This window comes from Haematobia irritans, chromosome 4 (assembly GCF_050003625.1).
Source record: "Haematobia irritans isolate KBUSLIRL chromosome 4, ASM5000362v1, whole genome shotgun sequence".
Lineage (NCBI taxonomy): Eukaryota > Metazoa > Arthropoda > Insecta > Diptera > Muscidae > Haematobia > Haematobia irritans.
In genome coordinates, this window is record NC_134400.1 from 153,685,095 (window position 1) to 153,691,094 (window position 6,000).

Consider the following 6,000-nt stretch of genomic DNA (forward strand, 5'->3'; position numbering starts at 1 on the left):
CGACTTAAATTTTGAGTCTATAGATTTGGTAGAAGTCTATCAAATTCTTCCAGATCGAGTGATATGTAAATGTATGTATTTGGGACAAACCTTTATATATAGCCCCCAACTCATTTGACGGATGTGATATGGTATCGAAAATGTAGATCTACAAAGTGGTGCAGGGTATAATATAGTCGGCCCCGCCCGACTTTAGACTTTCCTTACTGGTTTTTTACTAACATTGTGTTCCACCCTAGTGCATTAGCCGACTTAAATTTTGAGTCTATAGATTTGGTAGAAGTCTATCAAATTCTTCCAGATCGAGTGATATGTAAATGTATGTATTTGGGACAAACCTTTATATATAGCCCCCAACTCATTTGACGGATGTGATATGGTATCGAAAATGTAGATCTACAAAGTGGTGCAGGGTATAATATAGTCGGCCCCGCCCGACTTTAGACTTTCCTTACTGGTTTTTTACTAAAATTGTGTTCCACCCTAGTGTATTAGCCGACTTAAATTTTGAGTCTATAGATTTTGTAAAAGTCTATCAAATTCTGTCCAAATCGAGTGATATTTAAATGTATGTATTTGGGACAAGCCTTTATATATAGCCCCCAACACATTTGACGGATGTGATATGGTATCAAAAATTTAGATCTACAAGGTTTGTGCAGGGTATAATATAGTCGGCCCCGCTCGACTTTAGACTTTCCTTACTTGTTTCAATTACACTTCCCTTTTTTGTGTTCACATAAAACCACGTGCCAATTATGAATAAATAAATTAACACAAAACACATTAATTCCGTACTCTCCGTCCATTCCAAGCAACAATCAACACACGACTGACGCGCAAAATGAAAATCGTGTGTACCTACTCAATATTTTTATAAAATTCTTTTCGCTTCAAAAAAGTTAAAAAATTAAATGGTCACGAAAAAAATGTACATGGTCTTTATGGCCATGTAATGGTTCTATATGTAACCTATAAAAATACTTTTTCTCAGTAATAAAGTAAAAAAATTGAATGGTCGGGTACATGATTATCCCGACCAACATGGTCTCAAATTCTATCATTTAAATAATAGAACATGTTTGCGGCATTTGAGAGCCATTTAAATTCTTATTGCCAGCATACATTTTTCTCTGCTCGGAAATTATTTTTACAAAGACAAGATATATGATTTTCGAGATAATGACATGTTCTAGATAAGCATTAAATGGATGCGGCAACCATGTCCAAACATGCTTTTTTCTGTTCGTGTATGTCACGACCCACTATTATACATAAGAGACAGAAGAATTTTCTTTTCCTAAGAACTAAATTTTAGACAAACAAAGATTTCTTTTGAAGTTAACAACTTTTTTTTTAAAACAAATAAAAAAGATAAGAGGCAGTTAATGCATCATTTGTCATAAATTCGGGTTCATTTGCACCTTAAGGAATATACTTTAGCTTAAAGATTGTTACTAATTTTTAAAATTAGCCGCAAAATTTTATTACTAATGCAACAGTTCAAAGCAATAGTAAAAAATTACTGTTTTAGAGCAACAGTACGAACTTAATACCGGCCTTAAAGGGGGTTTGGCTAAAATTTCATCCCGAAGGAAAGAATTTTTCTTTGAATGTACCCTGCCACGTGACATAAATCTCTATCTCATTGAAGTTTTCCAATTTCAGTTGGAGTTTAAGTTGGTAAAAGGACACCATATTTTCCGCACATCCATCTGCAAACACGCATACGGAAACATATTCAAACACTCACCCTCTAACACACACACACAAGATTTGCTCTAATTTGTTAATTGAAGTACGAGAATTGCATCCATCTATCCATCCAACGAAAAAGGAAAACTATGCTTCCAGTGAAAACATCACGTCTGGTATTTGTACCTCCATCATCTCCATCACTTGTATCTACACTTCACTACGGAAAGTGGAGTGAAACCACACAAAAGTTTTTCCCAAGTCGTAAACACGTACTGAAGTCTGCAATTTTCCCCTTCTATGAAGGACGTACGAGTTCTATTGCAAGCATCTATCTGTAGTTTACAATAGCATTTGCCAACAAATTCAAAAGGATTATGTGTCATTGTCTCATCCTCCTATTCCCGAGATGATTACTTATGGGGCAACATATTGCCTGTTTGTAGTATCTGTTAGAAAATTTAAGGCGAATTTAAAAAGGCACAGATGGTGAATCTCTTGGTAATTGAATTCAATTCTAAATGTTACATAAGATTCTTAGAAATTTCTACATACTTTATGCTTCTTAATGTGTTGCAGTATTAAGTACCCAGTAAAAAAAATTGTAAGTTGTTTCACGAACTTTGTTTTTTTGATCGCATACCGGATCCTCCATCAATTTGGAACTTTTGTCCCTGCGCTTTGTTGTTTTTTTCTTTTTTTTATACCCTTCACCACTACTGTGGTACAGTGTATAATAAGTTTGTGCATTTGTATGTAACGCCAAGAAGGAGTCATTATAGACCAATCTTTTAGTATACGGATCGGCTTAGAATTAAATTCTGAGTCGATTTAGCGATGTCCGTCTGTCTGTCTGTCCGTCTGTCTGTTGATGTATTTTTGTGTGCAAAGTACAGCTCGCAGTTTTAGTCCGATTGTCCTAAAATTTGGTATAGGGTTCTGTTTCGGCTCAAAGACGATCCCTATTGATTTTGGAAAAAATCGGTTCATATTTAGATATAGCTGCCATATATATTTTTCACCGATCTGGTCATAATTGGCGTGTATATCAACCGATCTTCCTCAAATTCCGTACATCCGAATATCTTATGTGTCTCGAAAAACTTGCAAAATATCAGCCAAATCGGTTCAGATTTAGATATAGCTCCCATATATAGCTTTCGCCCGATTTACACTCATTTGCCCACAGAGGCCAATTTTTTGCTCCGATTTAGTTGAAATTTTGCATTGGGAGTAGAATTAGCATTGTAACTATGCATGCCAAATTTGGTTAAAATCGGTTCAGATTTGGATATATCTCCCATATATAGCTTTCGCCCGATTTACACTCATATGACCACAGAGGCCAATTTTTAACTCCGATTTAGTTGATATTGTGCCCAGGGAGTAGAATTAGCATTGTAACTATGCGTGCCAAATTTGGTTGAAATCGGTTCAGATTTGGATATATCTCCCACATATAGCTTTCGCCCGATTTACACTCATATGACCACAGAGGCCAATTTTTTGCTCCGATTTAGTTGAAATTTTGCATAGGGAGTAGAATTAGCATTGTAACTATGCGTGCCACATTTGGTTGAAATCGGTTCAGATTTAGATATAGCTCCCATACATATGTTTTTCTGATTTCGACCCTTAAGCATAACATGGAATAGGGCAGCACTCTGTGACAAGAGAGAAGTTCACCATTGTGGTACCACAATGGACTGAATGTCTAAGTGAGCCTGATACATAGGGCTGCCACCTAACCTAACCTACACTCAAAAAAAGTTTGTTTGGATACAAAGATTTAGACCATCTTTTGAAGGTGTTTACATTGATGCCGAGCCAAAGATGCGGCTTCTTTAATATAAAGACATTTTTTGTATACCTATATAGCTTTAAATCAGCGTTGCCAGAAATGTTTCACCAAAAACCGCTAGACTTGCCCACAAAATAGTAAAAAAAGCTTAAAAAGTAGCTCGAAAAAAGCACTTTTTTTGGTATCAAAAGTCACATTTTTCATTGAAATTTAACAAACTTAAAATTCATGTTGATTTAATTGTATTCATTTTAATTATACTTCTGCAACAATACCTAAGTCATATCATTAGAAAATATCAATATATTTCGTTTTAATTGGCTTAAATCGGCTAAATTAATGATAAATCCGTGAACGTGTACATTTCTGTTAATTTTATTCACGAGAGTAAAACTAATTCTTACAGTCTTCCAAGTTTATACTGAATAACTTTTTTGGAAAATTGCTCAAATAACATATATATATATATATATATATATATATATATATATATATATATATATATATATATATATATATATATATATATATATATATATATATATATATATATATATATATATATATATATATATATATATATATATATATATATATATATATATATATATATATATATATATATATATATATATATATATATATATATATATCTATATATATATATATATATATATATATGTACAAGTCCACAAACATTTCTTCTAAAGCGCATCTTGGGATTCCCCAATGATTTTTTCTATTTCCGATGCAGTCCTGTTGGACAAGTCCTCAATCATTTCTTTTAAAGGGCATCTTGGGATCCCCCAATGATCTTTTTCTACTCCCGATGCAGTCCTTGTGGACAAGTATTAAAAAGTACGCAATCAGGCTATTTTAAGTGCAAATTTTGGACAATTAAATTTCACAAAAAATAGAAAATTAATGCAAAAGAAACAAAAAAAAATTATGCAAGTAAGGAAAGTCTAAAGTCGGGCGGAGCCGACTATATTGTACCCTGCACCACATTGTGTAAAGGTTTGTCCCAAATACATACAAATATCACTCGTTTTGGACAAAATTAGGTAGACTTTTATAAAATCTATAGACTCAAAATTTATGTTGGCTAATGCACTAGTGGAACACAATTTTAGTAAAAAACAAGTAAGGAAAGTCTAAAGTCGGGCGGGGCCGACTATATTATACCCTGCACCACTTTGTAGATCTAAATTTTCGATACCAGATCACATCCGTGAAATGTGTATATATATATATAAATGTTTGTACCAAATATATACATTTAAATATCACTCGATATGGATAGAATTTGATAGACTTATACAAAATCTATAGACTCAAAATTTAAGTTGGCTAATGCACTAGGGTGGAACACAATGTTAGTAAAAAAGGTAAGAAAAGTCGATCTGCACAGAATTTGATAGACTTCTACAAAATCTATAGACTCAAAATTTAAGTCGGCTAATGCACTAGGGTGGAACACAATGTTAGTAAAACAGTGTGGCGCAGGGTATAAATATTTAAATCTGAAGCAATTTTAAGGAAACTTCGCAAAAGTTTATTTATGATTTATTACTCTATATATATGTATTAGAAGTTTTGGAAAAATAGAGTCATTTTTACAACTTTTCGACTAAGCAGTGGCGATTTTACAAGGAAAATGTTGGTATTTTGACCATTTTTGTCGAAATCAGAAAAACATATATATGGGAGCTATCTCTGAATTTGAACCGATTTCATCCAAATTTGGCACGCATAGCTACAATGCTAATTATACTCCTTGTGCAAACTTTCAACTAAATCGGAGTTAAAAATTGGCCTCTGTGGTCATATGAGTGTAACTCGGGCGAAAGCTATATATGGGAGATATATCTAAATCTTAACCGATTTCAGCTAAATTTGGCACGCATAGCTACAATGCTAATTCTACTCCGTGTGCAAAATTTCAATCAAATCGGAGTAAAATTTTGGCCACTGTGGTCATATGAGTGTAAATCGGGCGAACAATATAAATGAGAGCTATATCTAAATCTGAACCGATTTAAAAAAAATTTGGCACACTTGACTACCCTACTAATTGTACTCCTTGTGCAAAATTTCAAGCTAATCAGGATAAAACTCTGGCTTCTGGGTCCATATAAGTGCATATCGGGCGAAAGATATATATGGGAGCTATATCTAAATCTGAATCGATTCAACCAAATTTGGCGCGTATAGCTACAATGCTAGATACTCCCTGCGCAAAATTTCAACCAATTTGGGCCAAAACTCTGGCTTTTAGGACCATATTAGTCCATATCGGGCGAAAGATATATATGGGAGCTATATCTAAATCTGAACCGATTTCAATTAAATTTTGCACACTTGACTATACGACTAAGTGTTATGTTTGTACAAAATTTCAAGCAAATCGGTATAAAACTCATGCTGATGGGTCCATATTAGTGCATATCGGGCGAAAGATATATATGGGAGCTATATCTAAATGTGAACAGATTTCTTCCAAA